General features: G+C 52.3%; 1 protein-coding gene across 1 annotated transcript in view; it reads left to right on the top strand.

Annotated features, from left to right (window-relative positions):
• Window positions 1-6309: 6309 nt before the first annotated feature.
• Window positions 6310-16871, top strand: part of Cachd1 (cache domain containing 1) — a 143529-nt gene continuing 132967 nt past the window's right edge. The window contains exon 1 of the mRNA XM_013514449.1: window positions 6310-6328. The gene's annotated coding sequence lies outside the window, so the exon portion shown is untranslated. The remainder of the gene's footprint in view (window positions 6329-16871) is intronic.

Raw genomic sequence — 16871 nt, 5'->3', positions numbered from 1 at the left:
ATGCATCACAGCTCTGCCTCCCTCTTTGTCCATTTTGCCCGCCCTAGGTTTCCTGTTCACAAGGAAATAGAACACACGTTAGCATATCTGATTCATTTCTTAAAGAAAAAGGACGTGCCTGGACTTTCTGCTCTTTTCTGCTGGAGCCTTGGGAGCTACGTTTTAGTTTTACTATAATATATTTGAATAGCTTTGAATGTGCTGCCAAAGGCAAGAGGGCACTTAAAACCTTTGCATTTTATAATGATTTGTTTGCCAGCCTGGCGGACGTCCCAGACAGTGCGTCTTGAACGGGGGTGGTGGTGAGGGTGGCTTGATGTTTGGTGCTTGTTTGAGCCACAGGAAGCTCTCACCTTTGAAATATATGGCACGGACCGTGTTTGCCAGTGAGCTCAAGACCCCGCGGACGAGGCCAGACTGAACGGAATTGCCCAGTCTTCGGCTTACTGCAGTGTTTTTATTGCTTTCTCAAAGCTTTTTACTACCAGTCGTAGTGTCAAGTCTAGCCGGCCTGGAACACCTAGAAGGTAGCGTGCTGGGGAGTGGGGAGTTCTAGTCCTGCTTAACGTGGGAACCGTCTCCGGGACCCGGCTGCACACAGGGCTCGTCCCAGAGCCTCTCGGTGGTGTGCTGGCTCCTGTCTCCTCCCAGACACCCATCGAGCTTTTGTTTTACAGAGTTGTGTGCTGGCTGCCATTTCCCCGGTCTTTGAGGCCAAAGGCATCACATTTAGGGTGCTTGAGAATTAGAGTGTGTGAAGAAATCTACTGACTTTGGGTGAACGCAGAGTGCAGAAGCTAAAAATCCCTGTTCTGCCTAGTGAGACTTCCAGCAAAAGAGGAGGTGCGCTGGGATTTGTGGGCAGGGGTCTGTTAGGGGGAGGCCAGTCCGGATCTCTTCCGGCCGAGCCAAAGTGGGAAGATTTCTTTGTGGGTCAGTTTATGGGTCAAGAAATCAGATGCCTGGGACCGACTATCTTCCTACAGGATAGTCACGCATGGAAGCCCAATTCCTCCAAACCTAGGTTTCCCTTAGAAGTTCCCTCCAAAAAAAGAGCTTTGCTTAAGTGGCTTCCTGTCCGCAGGTTTCCATGGAGAGCATTTGCAAGATTAAAGGACTCTAGCTGTCATTTTTAACCTGCGGGGTCTTAAGGTTTATGTTTCAAAGCAGAGCAGAAATTTAGTACCCCCACTTTTTAAAATCATGTGTGTTTGGGGAAATGTACTTTTCTTTCAAAAATGCTGGGAGTCCAGGAGTGATCAGCCCATTGTTGGCAGTAAAGACAGAGAAGTCTGGATTCACGGTCTCTCCCCTGGGAAGGCGGAGCTCTTGTTTTCCCTGCAAGGCGGTGGTCAGGGGTGGGGCTTTGGGCCTCCGTCCATCCATCCACCTTTCATTCATTCGTTCACCCATTTGTCCACCCACTCACCCATCCATTCGTCCATTCATGCATTTATCCATTCATTCATTTACATCTACTGTGTGCTCTGCCTGCCTGGCAGGACCTCAGGTGGGCAGAGAAAGGACACAGGCCTGCATCTTGGAGAGTTCTGACGAGTTTTTAATTTCCCTTGCAGTGAGTTCTAGCAGCTGTGGCTGGGAGAGTAGGGAGGCCAGAGGAGACCTTTGACCAGGAGGAGTACGGATTGATGGACAGATAGACGGACGGACAGAGTCAGCTGAGGGCTGTGTGCTGGGTGTGAGCGCTCTGGCTGTTGGGAGTCGGCAGTTCAGTAAGGGATCCCTGGGTGGGAGGGCGCGGAGGAGTAGGCAGCACCCGCCTGTTCTCCTCCCTCTGCCCCTAGTGAGGAGCAGATAGAGCTCGGCACACTAGGGGCGCCAGGCAACCCAGGACCAGAGTGATGCAGCCCCAGACAGGCCTCTGGCCAACACCCAGGACGCCCCGAACACCTTCCTGGTCCTGCAGACGCTGGCACAACACCCTCCTCGGGACGGCAGCAGCACACCCTCCTCCTGCCGAGTCCTGAGCGGCCCTGGGGGGAGAGCAGGGCCTCGTGACGGCATGTGGGCCCCGCCAGCCAGCTATGAAGTCACGCGCTGCCCAGGACGTGGCCTGGCCCGGCCGAGGTCCGGTCCCCCAGACTGCACTTTCTCCTTACGTTCCCTCATCGTCGGAAACCAAGCTCAGTGTTCATCCCCTTAAATCTGTCTGTATCTCCACAGCAGTACTTTGCCTGTCTTTTACCGCCGTCTTCCTGCCATCTCCAAATTTTTTCTTTTTTTTGCATGAGAAGGTATGTTTTAGTCAGTTCACAAGGGAATAGATTTAGTACAGGATGCAAAATGTACAGGATTATTTTATAATATTGACCAAAGAGTCAGATGCAGAAGAGGGCAGGAAATCTGTCCACACACTAGAGACCCAAGGAATCCAGCTAAGGGCCTGGATCCCACGGCAGTGTCCTGCATGTGTCCAGCTGAAGACCTGGAGCCCATGGCAGTGCCCCCCCGCCATCCAGCTGGGGGCCCAGGGCCTACAACGTCTCATTCAAGGCTGTCTCACGGATCTGCACTGGGAAGGCCCAAAGGTCATGGTGGAAGCTAGAAAGTCTGCACCAGGGGATGGAGGATTACAGGTGTGCACTTGCACACCCAGCTTTGATCTCCTCTTCAAAGAAGAGGAATCCCAAGCTAACAGCGAGGTTGGCCTTTCAGAATGGTTGGTGATGGGGCTCTGAGGAGGCCCTGTCCCCTGGCTTCTGGGCCGGTGCCACCTGTGCCTCACCGTGCCACTCTCGGCGTTTGAGATGTGAGGTGTGGTTGGTTCCAGACCTCAGCTCCCTGGACCTCACACTCACCTGCAGAGTTCGCTATGGTTTCATTTCAGATCGTGTCCTGCTGCTCTGATCCTCTGCCCGTGTTGGGACCGAGCTGGCCTGAATCTGTGTACTGTGCCCACGGGCTTGAGTCACTGGGGACAGCATGCGGGGCAGGGACAGGCCATGTGGGAGGGAACGCGTTGATGATTTCTGCTGATGAGCACTGGCCGGGTCCTGGCCTGTCCACTCTGAACAGAGGGATGCCAGCAGGCCAGGCTGCCCTTCCAGAAGCAGCAGTGACCCACTGCGTCAGGACCCCATCTTCTCAGCAGGGCCCGTCTACACGGGAAGATGCCAGGCAGGGAGTATTGCTCCAGCTGCTGTGTGTACACTGTTGGTCATTTTTCCCAAATGGGTGATGATTACTCTGTCAAAGGACCCGACTAGCCCCTCTCATCCGCTGATCATTCTGTTTTCCTGGCTGTTGCCTCCAAGGCACCGGGCTTCCCTGACATTGGCCTGGTGGCTGGCACCTTGAATCCCAGCACTCTGGGAGGCCGAGGTAGGAGGATCACAAATTCCAGCACAGCCAGGGCAGTTTAGTGACTTAGTGAGACTCTATTTTAAAACAAAAAATGCACAGCTCTGGGGTTGTATGTAGCTCAGTAGTGTGAAGGCCTTCCTGTAATCCCTCAGTGCCGCAAAAATAATACATAGTAATAATTTCTGAAAAGGTATTTTAACCACTCCTTGTGTTGTAATTCAGGGAGTCCAGGAAGCTGGTATGAAACATTATTGCTTCACAAGCCTCTAACTGAAACTTACCAGCTACCCCCCTGTGATATAGATGACATAGCTTTCACTAGAAGGACCTAGAATTTGGTCGCTAGAATAGACACTTAGTATCAGATCATAAGCATCACAGATAACTTGAAATAGCTCTCACTAGATTGATGTTGTTTAACTGTTAGATCTTACTGATCAATATATTCATAAAGAAGTGCTTATTTCTAGGTAACTGTAAAATACTGTATAGTTGCTGTCCTTTACTCTTTGGTGTGTTTTATTTTATTCATTCATATGCATGACTGACTCCCCAGTCCCCGCATTCTGCAACAGAAAAGCAGAACTGGGAATTCAGACCCCAGAAGGGCTATGGTCAGGATAGCATCATTGCATCTTCGTGACTCTGCACTTCCTGTTTAGCTGATGTCTTTGAAGGCTGGGAGAGCCCTTCTGCTGTCCTGAGGTGTTAGTATCTTACATTGTGACTTGGTGGTTTGAGTCCCAAAGGCAAGAGAGGCACGGCCAGCGGGCTTGGGGTGGCTGGGGGACAGGGGTCACTTCTGATCACAGCCCATTGGCCAGTACTGGTCATGTGACCCCACTATATCTGCGAGGGAGCCTGGGAAGTTCCTCAGGCAGCCTCAACATCTGGTCACTAGCCAAGCGTTCAGCATTTTCCTCAGCCTTGAAGGTGCCTCGTAAATACCTATGCCCCAGGTAGTATCCTGGGCTGGGCATGGAAACGAAGCAGACCCAGAAATGAAATTTCATAAAATCCAATATGGAAGCTCATAAGTGCATGACAAGAATGAGTCTCTTATGCACATAGTTAGGAGTTTACTACCATTCGAATATAATTGAGCTCTCTTACAAGTTACGATTCTTTTCTCCCTCCTCTGCATTTTAATAAATAAGAAGTGTGATGAGCTCATTACTATCGTGGGATCTGGGAAAGAATTTAAAAGGAAAACAGTGAGCTGTGGCCGGGAGGAGGCGGCCTTGCCCTGCTGCCTCTCCACTCTGGGTCACCACCTCACCCAGCGCCACTGACGGGGTGCAGAGCCCCGGGACCTGCCCGGGGGCTGTGCCAGGGCACTCGTTTTGGTCTAGGTGCACTTCCTCTGTGTACCGATGGGCGCTTTCTAGTTTTGATACCTTCAGCAGTTAATTCCATATTGTAACTACTTTTCTGTAAGAAAATACTGTCTTGATGATTTCCAAAAATTACTTCTCACGAAAAGTTGCTCTAGCTAAATTGCTTTTACTTCTGGTGTTTTGTGGGCAAAAATACCAGACCACAATGAGCACAACGCACTGCGGAAATGCTGCCCACCAGCACCTTCTCCTGAATTGGGCTTTCCCCCTGGAAGGTGGGAAGGATGCGCCTTCTGCTTCCCTTGAAGGCTAACGGGGAGGCAGCGGCAGCAGTTTTCAGTTCTCCATCTTAGTTTTAATACAGCAAAGCCAGTCTCTTAAGAGCGTAAGAGTAGAGGGCCTCAGTCCTGGACAAGCCTGGCCTACGTCCCTTTCTGCTGGCACTGATTAAAAAAACACAGTGACTCCATAGTAGATAAAAACTGTAGACCTCAGGTGTCTTGCTGAAAGATCCTTTTTCCTTTCACGTTTCTTTTTTACAGAAATTCTCCACACAGCATGGGTACGTCATAGAAGACTTTGCTCATCAGGTTCATTTTTTTTTTGGATGTTTTCCCAGTTGTTTTCTTTTTTCAGTCTAAGAAAAAGAAGCAGTGTAGGTTTTTTTCTTGTTTTGAACAAGGAAGGCGTACGTCCATCTAATTAGGACAGGAAGCATTCCGAGGAGCTGGGGTCCCGCCGCAGGGCTGTGACCCTGCCCTGTAAGGAGCCCTTCAAGGCTGCCTTAGCTGGGCAGGTCCTCCTGAGCTAACGTGGATGTGTTGTGTTACATCCACACTTTTGCCGACAGTTGTTTACACAGAGCCGAGCAGTCCGTTCTCTGCCGCCGTGCGTGGTTCCCTTTTCAGCCTGGGCACACTGGTGCGTGCCGGACACCTAGGGGCTCAGTGTTACTCTCTTCCGGCCAGGACTTCCCTTTCCAAACACATGGGCCTACCTGCTATTGCTTACAGTCTGAGAGCACTACTTTTCCAAGTGTGTGTGTGTGTGTGTGTGTGTGTGTGTGTGTACACACGTGCAAGCATGAGTGTGGGAGCACGTGGGTATTTTGTTTGCGAAGAAATCTTTCTGATTGCATTACAACCTTTGTTTCAACATTCCTGTGCGTTGAGAACATTCCGGGTTCAGTCTTCCTGGCCCGTGACAAAATTCGGGTGAAATAGCACAGATGAGGCTGAGAGTGGCTGAAGCCGAAGAATGGGAATAAAGTTCACTGCAGTTCAACCCACTCACTCTCTAGGGCCGTTTCCCACCCCAGCCACAGCCTCGCCGCTGACCGCTGCACGGTGGGAGCCGCGCTGGAGACGCCCCGGGTTCCTGCGCGGATCAGCGTGCCTCTCTGTCCCGTTCGGGGTGCGCTGATCGCCCTGTCTTCCCTGGTGTTGGTGGGAAACTTGGTCAAAAGGGGTAATTACTTTTTTATTTAGTCGCATGCTCTTCAAAAGGCCACCGCAAGTATTCATTAATTTCCATCTGATAAAGCGGAACTTTTTTTTCCTGTGGCTGAACAGTTGAAACCGGAAATGACCCAAGACACTGTTCCCATGACACCCTGTTGCCTGGATCCGGTGCTCCTCCAGATGAAAGGCCCGAGCCGGCTTTTGATAGTGAGTAACTAATTGGGCTGGCTGATAGTGGGAGTTTTTTAATGTGAAAAATAAAGGAGAAAAAACTGGAACAGCTGTGTTTGGGTACAGTTGTCTAATCCCCAGATAAAACACTCCAAGGACATTGAAATTGAATAGTGCCTTTGGCTGAGGGGGAAAATCTAAAATCTGTCAAAGCACCGGCTTATTTTAGAGAAAATACGAATATGTTTACACGAAAAACAGAGCAATAAAAGAAAAACAAAAACTGTTAGAGAGCCAGGATACTAAGTGATGCCTTTTAGGAGAGACCTTTGTTCGCGGAAAGCATGGTTTTGCGTTTTGAAGGTGTGTGCTTGCCTTTGAGAAGGGAGACTGCTTCTGGGTCCCTCTTGGGGTCCACATTTTCAAATGTTTCTGTGTAGTTGTGGGTCGAGGCGATGGGTTTTGTTGGGAGAACCACACCTGCCTGTAACTGAGCTTCAACAAATTGAGAAGGTCAGTCAGAAGAGACTTTATCAACAGTCCTCCCATAGACGGAATTTCAAGCCGCAGTTGTCTCTTTTGCAACTAAAGGGTTTCTCTCTGGAGAATTACACGTGAATGAACCTGGGTTTGTTAGATGAATAGGTTCTGTGTCCCATGTACCATACTGTGGGAAAGATCTTTGACTGGGAAACTTGTGTTTTATTTTGTTTTCTGAGATGGGTTCTCCACTGTGTAGCCCAGGTTGGCCTTGAACTCTGGCAATCCTCCTGCCTCAGCCTACTGAGTGAGGGGTTATAGGCATACGCCATCATGCCCCGTGAGACCAGTTCTGATTACCGGCCTTGCGAGCTATCCGTCCACCCAGTGACCTGAACCTCTGCGACTGTCCCTTTCTCTTGGAAGTGAAGAGGCTGGAGTTGGCCGTTCCAGCTCGGTCACTCCGCACGCTGTAGAAGCGCAGGCCAGTCTTCAACGGTGCCTCATGCCGCTGAGCACAAGGGACGGGCGTGTATAAAAGTTCAGAATTTTAAATCGGAGAAACCCCTGCTGTAGCTGGAGGGAGAGCCAGGTACTGTCACGGAGACCCGTGTGCACTGCCCCTGCGCTCACGTCCCCCGGGGCTCTGGAGCGCACGGTCTCTGACATAATCGCTTCCCAGGAAGCGCAGCCTCGCCTCGCGGCGCTGCCGAGTCCGCGCGGTCGTTCTGCATCTCCTGGACTCCTTCCCCGTGGGGTCGGTTCCTCCATTCTGTACCCGCGAGCGCCCACGGCTTCGCCTTGCCTCCCTCCTCGGAAGGACCGAGCCCCGTGTGGCCAGCGAGGCCCTGCTGTGTGGGCCGGGGTGTGCAGGGAACGTGACCGTGTCCCTGCGGTCCCCGGGCTCAGCTTAGCCTTCGTCCTGCGGACAGGGCTCCAGGGTGCATGCAGACCGAGCCCTCGGTTTCACTCCGCGCTCCAAAGAGCACCTCCTGTGGGTCAGATCTCCCCTGCTTGCGTCTCCGGGCGGAGGCTGGCGCGGCCTTCTCTTCCCACGCAGGGTTAGGCCGAGGACAGTCACGAGAGCTTCTGCCTTCTGAGGGTGGAGAGGGACACGGGGACCAGGGACGGCGGGCAGCCAGGGCCTCCGTGCCGCGAGACCCTGGCCTGCTGCCTGGTCCGGGGTGCCAGGGTCCCTGGTCTAAAGAGGCCCCGCCTCCCGGCCGCGGCCAGGCCCTATTGGGCGCTCGCACCCGGCCTGGCCCCATCGTGGCCACGCCCACCCTTACCTTATTGTGGCCACGCCCTTTGTGGCCACGCCCACCTGCCCTATCCTGGCCACGCCCACCCGTGCCCTGTCCTGCCCACCCCCTTCATGACCACACCCTCTGAGTGGTGCAAAATACAATGGCGAGTGCGGACCCTGCGGTGTCACCAGTGTGGGGGCTCCAGGGCTCCCCGAGGGCAGTGTCTCGGATTCTTCTGTTGTGGGTATCACCTGCCACTCGGTCATGTCACCAACAGGTGGGTGCTTAGCACCATGCGGGGCTCCAGGAGTAAAAACAAAATCAGAATACCTGATGGACTGCAGACCTCTAGTGGGTAGTACGGTGTGCTTACTGAGCCTTTGCTAAGTGCTAAATACTTTTTTTCTTGTTGAGATAGCTCTAACTTTTCCCAGCTAGTGTGAGGCTGGAAATCCTACCGCCTCAGCCTCCCGAATGCTGGGATTACTGGCCACCATGCCTGGCTTGGTATTAATTTGTAATCTTCACAGCCGTGCTTGGAGGCAGATAAAAAGATTCAGCCTCTAGTTTCGATTAGTGAATGGAAGCACCAGCATTTAAACCCTGCATATTGACCACGAGCCCAAAGAACAGCAGAGTAATGTTCCACAGGCTGAAACCCGCTGTCCAGCTGTCGGGCCGGGCTTCACACAGCTCCTGGGCATCGCTTTGCCGAATGTCCTCAAGCACAACGCCTTCGAGTCAGTCACACTCAGAGAGCATGGAAGGCGGGGAGCAAGGGGCATCCTCAGCACCTCTGCCTCCCAGGGTGCCTGGGAGTGGGGAGGGGGCTGTCCTGAGGGGCAGGGACTTCTCAGCTGACCTTGCCGTGTTCGGTGTGAGGGTTTTATTTCCACCCAGACACACGGACTGTTTATAGGAGGCGCTCAGCAATGCCTAGGTAGGATTTGGGCTTGACTTCCCTGCACGCACCCCTTGAGCTGCCTGCTCTTTGTGGAAGTGGCTTTCCTCACCGCAGCGTGGAAGGCACCGTTCTAAAGAGGTTAGGACCACGGGCGGTTTAATGAAGAACTGGAGGCCAGCTCCTGCGCCAGGACTCAGCGAACCCGGGAAGGCAGAGTTGGTCAGAGCCCCCGCTTCTCTGTGAGCTTGGAGCCTGGGAGTAGGGAGTGGTGGTGCTCGGTTCCTACACTGAGCTCTGAAGGTTCCTGCTGCATTCTCAGGGGACCCAGACAAGGCTGTGGTCGACCCCACAGGGGCTCCTGCGTTCCTTCTGCTCTGCTCCATGCCAGGAACACGGTGAAGCCGCTTCTGCCTGCCCTACTGGATTGTGAGTTCCTTATAGGGCCTGGGCTGCCCAAGCACCTTTGCTTTGTCCTTGAGTTTGGGGCCAACTTGTGTCTATAGCAGATGCTGACTGGCTTTTTCAAAATAATTTTATTTTTATTAGTACACATTTGCAATCCACGGTGACTACATTCCCTATCCGTGACTTGGGTTTACCCTTTTTGATGCCAGAGTAGTACTCCATCACATAGAAGCACATTTCCCTTATCCATTCACGTGTTCGTGGACACAGGCTGCTTCCAAAGTGCATCTGTGTTAGTTGTGTGGCTGTAAACACGGGTGTGCATGGATGAGCTGACTGAGTGGAGCTCACGGGCTGCTTTGCTTTCCAGCATGTCAGGAAGGCCGTGTGGAGGAAAGGCTGCACGGAGACCTGCAGTGTCTGGGGACGTCCTGGGGGTTGGACAAACTTGTTCTTATCTTTGAGATGGAGACAGGGACCCGAGGAACTGCGGAGGCGGCTCGTGTCAGAGAAAGTCCAGTGTGGACCAGGCCAGTGGCAGAGACAGGGGAGTCCCGGGAGCCCCGGCGGGCTGAAGGCCTGGCCTTCCTGAAGCTCTGCCCAGCAGGGCCCACTCTCTGCTACCCCGTCCCTGAGTGTGGCCTCACAGCAACGGCCCTGCGGGCACAGGCGCTAACATCGGGACTGCCCCTGAAAGGCGGTTTCATCGCTGGTCACAGACACCTGCGGCTCCCGTAGCTGTGGCCCCCGCTGGGCCGCGCTGGGTGACACCGGGTCTGTCCCGTGGCGCCCCGCCGACGTCGCCCCTGGAGAAGGCCTCGGACTCTGTTTCCCTTGTGCCCCCCCTCTCTCCTCCCTGCGTCCGGTCTCTCCTCCTCCCTTCTCCCCCTTTTCATCCATCCCGGTCTGTTTTTCTCCTGCTACTCGCATATAAGCACAGAGAAAAAGGTCTTTCTTCTACTTAAGAATTTTCTCACTAGGGTTACTAGGGTTTTCTCCTAGGGTTACTAGGAGGCCAGGGAGCAGGGCATCCCGGAAGGGCTCGGACACTCCCCCGGGGCTGGGACTCAGCCAGAGTCTGCTTCTCCCATCTGTTCCTCTGCAGGGAGCAGCTCTCCGTTCTCGTCTCTGGTCACTGTCTCTTAGACCTGTCCCCTCCCAAGCCCTGTCCCCACCTCCGCCTCTCCGCCTCGGCCGTGCAGCTTTCCTGTCCCTGGTGCCGCCCTACTGCAGCCTGGAGCTCGTCTCCTTTGAGGAGTCTCCAGACTGGGCACTCCCAGGGTCACCGGCCCGGCCCTGCAGAGCTGGGCGCCTGTGAAGCAAGCCCCAGCCGCGTGGAACCGCTGAAAGAACCCGCCTCTGATCATTTCTTTGGCTCCAGCCACTTGTTATTAAAAAGGTAGATTAGAATCAATTAAAGATGAACAGCTTTTCGTTCCTTTCTCTTTCTTGGCTTAATGCAAAATGAGTAGGAAGAATGGGGGTCTTAGAGTAAAACGCTGAAGTTATTCAGTGGGTTTATGAAGCTTTATTTTTCTTTGGCTGTGAAATCAGCCCTAGGAGGATTTTTTTTGGGGGGGTGCGTCTTTTTGAGACAGGGTCTCGCAATGCAGTTCGGGCTGGCCTTGAGCTCACTTTGTAGCCCAGGCTGGTCTCGATCTCACAACGATCCCCTAGGAGGCTTTTTAAAGTAGAGGTGTTTTATTTAAATCTCCAAGAATAGAAGAAAAAAAAGCCCACTACAGTGTTATATATAAATTGAAATTAAAACTATGGTGACTTCTGTGGCATTTTTTGAACCCTGACACGTGATGCTGATTTCAATGTTTGTGATGTTAAGCCTCGGGGTTTATTATTAGTGTGATTAATCTCAGACACAGCAGAGACGATGATTCTCAGCGGGTGTTCACTCAATATTCTTAGATACATTTTTACTTGCACAGCAGCTGTTTGGCTTTTCAATTCAAGATTGTGAAGAAGGGATAATTTTTTTATATTGAGGAGTAAATAAAGTGTAATATAGGAAAAACCTTATCAGTCCTTGTTTTTACGATTTGCAGTACTGGGCGCTGAACTAAACTACATCGACAGCCACACCCTCCCGCCTTTCCTTTTCATCTTGAGAGAGGGGTTCACCAAGTTGCCGAGTCACCAAGGCTGGGCTTGCGTGCTTGACCCCTCTGCCTCAGCCTCCCTAGTGCTGGCATCACAGGAGTGCACCAGGATGCCCAGCTTAGCCGTACATCTTTTAAAAGGTTGCTGAGAAACTGGCAGCCCAGACAGCTCGGCCTTCCCCGCGCTCCCGGATGCTGTGACGCCGTGCAGAGGCAGCATTCACGGGAGCCCGTGCTCAGGCACACGGGGCGCTGGCTGTGGTGTGGGGCTTTTGCTGGGAGACAGGACGCCGGCGCTCTGCATGCGTGCAAGCATATGAGCCTCTTCTGTCATCACGAAAGGGATGGGGCTTGGGCAAAGTAGCCTGGCTTTGTGTGATCCCAGCTCTCTGGAGGCTGAGGCAGGAGGGTCACAAGTCCAGGCCATCCTGGACAACATAGCCATTGAACGAGATCATGGCTAAAATAAAAAATAAAGAAAAGTCTGGGGGTGTAGCTTAGGGCGGAGGCCCTGAGGTAGAGAAGTACAGCAGAATCAGCCCAACAGGGAGCAGGACGGCTCCGCTGCTCTCCGGGCACCGATGACCATTCTCCCCACCCTGCCCGGCACCTGTTGGCTCTGGGGTTTGAGGGGGGCTGGGAGTGCGCGAGCCTCCGCTCTGCTGCCTGAAGGCCGGGCTGTGCATGTCACCGGTGCAGCGATCAGAGGCTGCCGTGTAAGCTTGAACACTCGGGCAGCAGTAGACACGGGACAGTGCGGGACCTTACATGTATGACGAGGACAAGCCAGGGCCGGGGCCATCAGGCATGGTGGCCTTCTGTTCTAGCGGGGCCGTTTGAATGTACCGATCGCCCCACATGATGTCTGCACCTACGGAAGCTCACTGCATTTCCCCCTGTTAGATTTTAATGTCTATCCGATACATCACTTCTCCAGTTAAACTAAGCTGTGTCACCGGGCATGGTGGCACACGCCTGTAATCCCAGCACTTGGAGACTGAGGCAGGAGGGTTGCCTAGTTCAAGCCCAGCCTGAACTGCATATTGAGACTTTGTTTTAAAAAAAATTGAATCAAATCAAATCAAAACAAATCAAATCAAATCAAATCAAAACTAGACATAGGCAAAGAAGCTGGCACAGCAGGCCCCAGACTGACAGAGTCAGGCACTCGTGTAACCCCCTCCGTGATGGCTGGGTGACGTGAATGAGACAGTCTGCCTGAGCACGGGGACATGGGAATCCTGACACTCTGGAGGTTCTGCAGGCTCCAAGTGGCTGTGGGAACAGCTGGGATCTAGAGGCAAAGGTAACAGGACTTGGCGATGGCTCTGGCCCTTAGCCCGGAGAATCGTGTCCTTCTGGCAGGCACAGCACCTGTGAGATAGCAGGTGTGTAGGGTCGCACCCAGGGTCTGCACGGCGCAGAGGGCAGGAGGCGGGCAGGACGAGACAGCGTGGAGGGCGGGATGGGCTTCTGCCACCGCCGTCACTGTTCTTTAATCCGCCTTTTCCTCGTTGGTGGTTCTGTCTCATCCGTGCGTGACGAGGTCCTCACGGGAAGGATTTGTGCTCGCCAGGAGCCCTTTCCATGCCGGCACCCTCGATCCGAAGCAGATAGGGAGCCCGCAAAGGGGACCCCAGAGAGGAGTGAGGCTTCGGGGCCTGAAGAGGGACCTTCCCCGCCCGACACAGGCCACGTTCAGTGCGGTCACACCGCAGACTGTTGTGCCTAACCCTAAATTTCCTTTTGAGGCCGTTATTTCAGCCATCTGTATCCTTTTCCTGTGGGCGTGCACACCAGGTATCCTTCGTCGCGTCTGTTTGGAGGAGCTTATGGAAGAAGTCCTGAGGGGGCGGAACTGGGTTTTCAGCTTTTGCATGTGGTAAACGCAGCCTGAGATGGGCATTTATTTTCTTTTCACCATGTCAGCATCTTCAGATTCTCTCTTGCTCGGGCCATACGATAGCGTCTGTAGAAGATGAGATCTCCTTTATTTGGCTGCAAGTTCATCTCTGGCCTGTATGTGGACACAAGTTCATGCCAAAGAGAGGCGCAGAATTCCCTCCCTCACGTGTTTTTCTGTTTGCCATTTCTGACACTAGAGCTCATGTCTTGATCTGATTGCAGGGTGGTTCACCTTGACGAAGCAGCTTCCTTGGTGACCTTAGATACTTCCCTGTCTGTCTGTCCTCCAGGGCCCATCCAGGACAGACTTTCTCATCCTCGACACTAGCACCCTCTGGTAAGGGCGGCGGCTGTCCTGGGCATTTTAGGGCAATTAACAGCTTCTCTGGCCACTCCCCGCCAGATGCCAGCAGTGACTCACCCGCCCCAGTGGTGACAACCAGGAATGGCAGGTTCTGGGGTAGGGACACAAAGCTCCCTTACGTCTGAGAAAGCCCATCGTCGGAGGAAATGCTGTCTGTGTGTGCCAAGGCTGGTGCGAGCACAAACTGCAGGATCTGTAAGAATTTGTGTGAGGTTACTGCTGGACATTTTATCAATCATCTGCTCCGTGTAAAGCCCTGTGCCAGAGCTCCGGAGAAGGGACAGTCACCTGCCACGCGTTAGCTACTGTCCCTCCTTCTGAGCAGTAGGGCAGTGGGTTGGGTAGACGTGACACAGGTAGAGCTGGCTAAGTCTGCCAAGTTCCCAGGATATTGCGAAGGACAGAGTGGCGTTCGGCACTTGGACTGGAGCAGGAGGGGTGAGAAGGACTTCTGGGAAGAAGCAGGCTTAGTTTCTCATCTTCTGAGAGGTTGCCAGGTAGAACATGCGCATGAGTGAAGTGGTTTCTAAAGGCCCAGGGTAGGAGCGCCAGAAAGTAGGTGAGCCACTGACGGACGCTGTCGCTCTCCGCGGAGCCCAGTGGAGCCCGGTGCTGTTCTGTGGGTGTGAGAGCCTCCAGTTTTTCAGATTTGTATGAAATGCTCAACTTCAAACACCAACAACATTGTGTTGGTTAAACAGGCCCTGCTTGGGCCCAGTTAAATGCTGGTTGGCAGCCTGTGATCCCCGCGGTCGTTTCAGGGGCTCCTTTCTTTTGTCCCCTCTCTCATAGACTTGGGCGACCAGTTTCACCGTGGGTCCCTTCTTTGTACTATCCGGGTTTTGCGTTTTCCTCTTGACAGTGAGCTATCACGGTAAAGCTGAGGTCTGCAGTGCTGACCAGCTTACACAGACTCGTGTTTTTGGAAAGCGAGCTCGCCTCTCTCTTAAGGATTCTCCAGGGTCCCAGCTAAAAGCGAAACCTGGAGTGGTTGCCAGTAAATGCCGTTTGTAGCCTTGGAAACTCAAAGTGATTTATCACTTGGTGGTAATAACCGGGGGCCTCTATATACAAGAAAGGAGTTAAAGCCAGAGAGGCCAAAAATAACACGTATAACCAGATGGCTTTTTTAAGAGGTGTCCATATGGCTAGCTAGCAAAAAAGGCCTCTTGCCAGCTTGGTCATGAGTTTTCTTTTTTGTAGCTCCATGTGAAAGTCTTTGAACTTTAATTTCTGCTCCCTTCACTCCTAGGATTGGAAAAACAGGACGTGGGGTGGCGGGGGTGCTAGGATCGTGGTCGGCCGTAGGGTCGGCGGTATTTGCCGCGGTAGCACAGCGTGCGTGACAACCCTGCTGTGTTTTCCCCGACTCCTCCGGTGACAGTGTGGCTTTCTGCGATGCCGCCTCGGTTCCCGTGTGACCCTCTGCCTTCTTGCTCGCAGGCATCAGCGCGAGGGGCGCTGTCCATGCCTAGTGAGGTCAATCTGTGGACGTGTCCATTTGTGCTGTCGCTGCTTGCGTGGGTATGAAAGTCGGTAGGGTAATGAAAGTCTGGGGTAACTTTCCAGACAGCCCATTTTGTCCCTAATCGTTACAGTGAAATAAAGTATAACTATTCTAAGAAGGAGCACGAGGCCAACCATTTCGCGACATAGTTTCTTCCCTGGTGAAAATGGAGGTCGCTTCTCCATGCCTGAGCTCCTTAGTTTTCTTAGTTTTTATGTTGATGTCTGTGTGATTCTTGTCATGTTTATAGTATTGCATGAGTTGGAAGGAAAATACACACATAGAAACATAGACTATGTAACGTATGTACTTAATAGGCATAATATATATATATACTTACAGCATAAAAGTAAAAATTAGGGATCTAGATTAATTTTCATACTATTTTTTTAGATCCCCCCATCCTTTATCCCCATTAATGCAAACCACTTAACATTTTAACAATTTCTACTCACCTAGATACTCCTGAAAATTCATTCCTTGGGCTGCACTTGGGAAAGCATACCTGGGGAGCCGTGAACCTTACAGACTTTCTGGTTATAATGAAAATAGGTAAGAAATAATCCAAAGCCTATCTGGATTTAAATTCCTGTAAAAGTCTTGTCCTGGTTGGTCTGACATTTGCTCAGGACCTTAGGAATATGAGCTTATGTAATTAAAAACGAGAGTGTGTTTCTGTCCCTGCAAGTTGGAAGTATCTCAAAGCATTTTTCCTCTTCTTAAATCATCTTGACTGTCAGTCGTGGCGGTGCTGTGGCTTGCCCGTATGAAACACGCTACCCTGCATGCAACAGCTGGAGCTGTGCTGCCTGCGGTGGGGCCACGGGGACCACTTGTCCGCTCCCCGCTGCGCCGGATGGAGGGGAATGTAAAATTAATGGGGGAAGAAAGCCTGCTGCCTGACACTGCTCAGGCGTGCAGGTGGTCTGCGGGTGTGCAGAAATTAAACCACCATGCTAACCTGTGGTCAGGGGAAGGTGGCTGGTGTCCACCACTCTGACTGTGTTGGTTGTAACTGTAAAACTGGAGCAAGGCACTGATTTTACTCCTTTCGCTCAGCTCTATTTCCTGAATTTAATGCATATGTAAAACTTGAGGTTTGTTTGTTTGCTTTTGTTTTTGAGATAGGGTCTCACTATGTAGTGCAGGCTGGCCTTGAACTCGCTTGTGTAGCCCAGGCTGGCCTCAGACTCACGGTGATTCTCCTACCTCACCCTCCTGAGTGCTGGAATTACAGGCATGCACCACCATGCCCGGAAAAATTTGAGATTTTGAGATCTTTTACTTTGGGGCATTTCCATTGAGTTGGAGAGTAGGGAGTGGAAGAGATTGTTAACAGACTTCTTGCAGGAAGGCTGCAAATATCTGAGAAAATGCATATATTCAAGTTTTTTTCCCTTGAAAAACAGCATGCAGATTAGACCAGCACTGAACATTGTCCGATTAATGCTAAGCTAAGGAAAATGTAGCATGGGCTCCACCTTCAGAGGCATGTCCCAACTCCTGATACATCTGTCCTCATGTTTTCTTGGTGACCCTGTAACCACCTGTTCCTCGGTGACCATCCTCACTTGAGCCAGCTGCTTTGTTCTCCTGCGCTGTCCAGCCCAGAAGCCTGTCTTACTGTGTGACATAGCTGCCCTACCCACCGAG

Source organism: Chinchilla lanigera, unplaced genomic scaffold (assembly GCF_000276665.1).
Source record: "Chinchilla lanigera isolate Chin_1 unplaced genomic scaffold, ChiLan1.0 scaffold00022, whole genome shotgun sequence".
NCBI lineage: Eukaryota > Metazoa > Chordata > Mammalia > Rodentia > Chinchillidae > Chinchilla > Chinchilla lanigera.
This window is presented reverse-complemented; position numbering and strand designations above follow the sequence as displayed.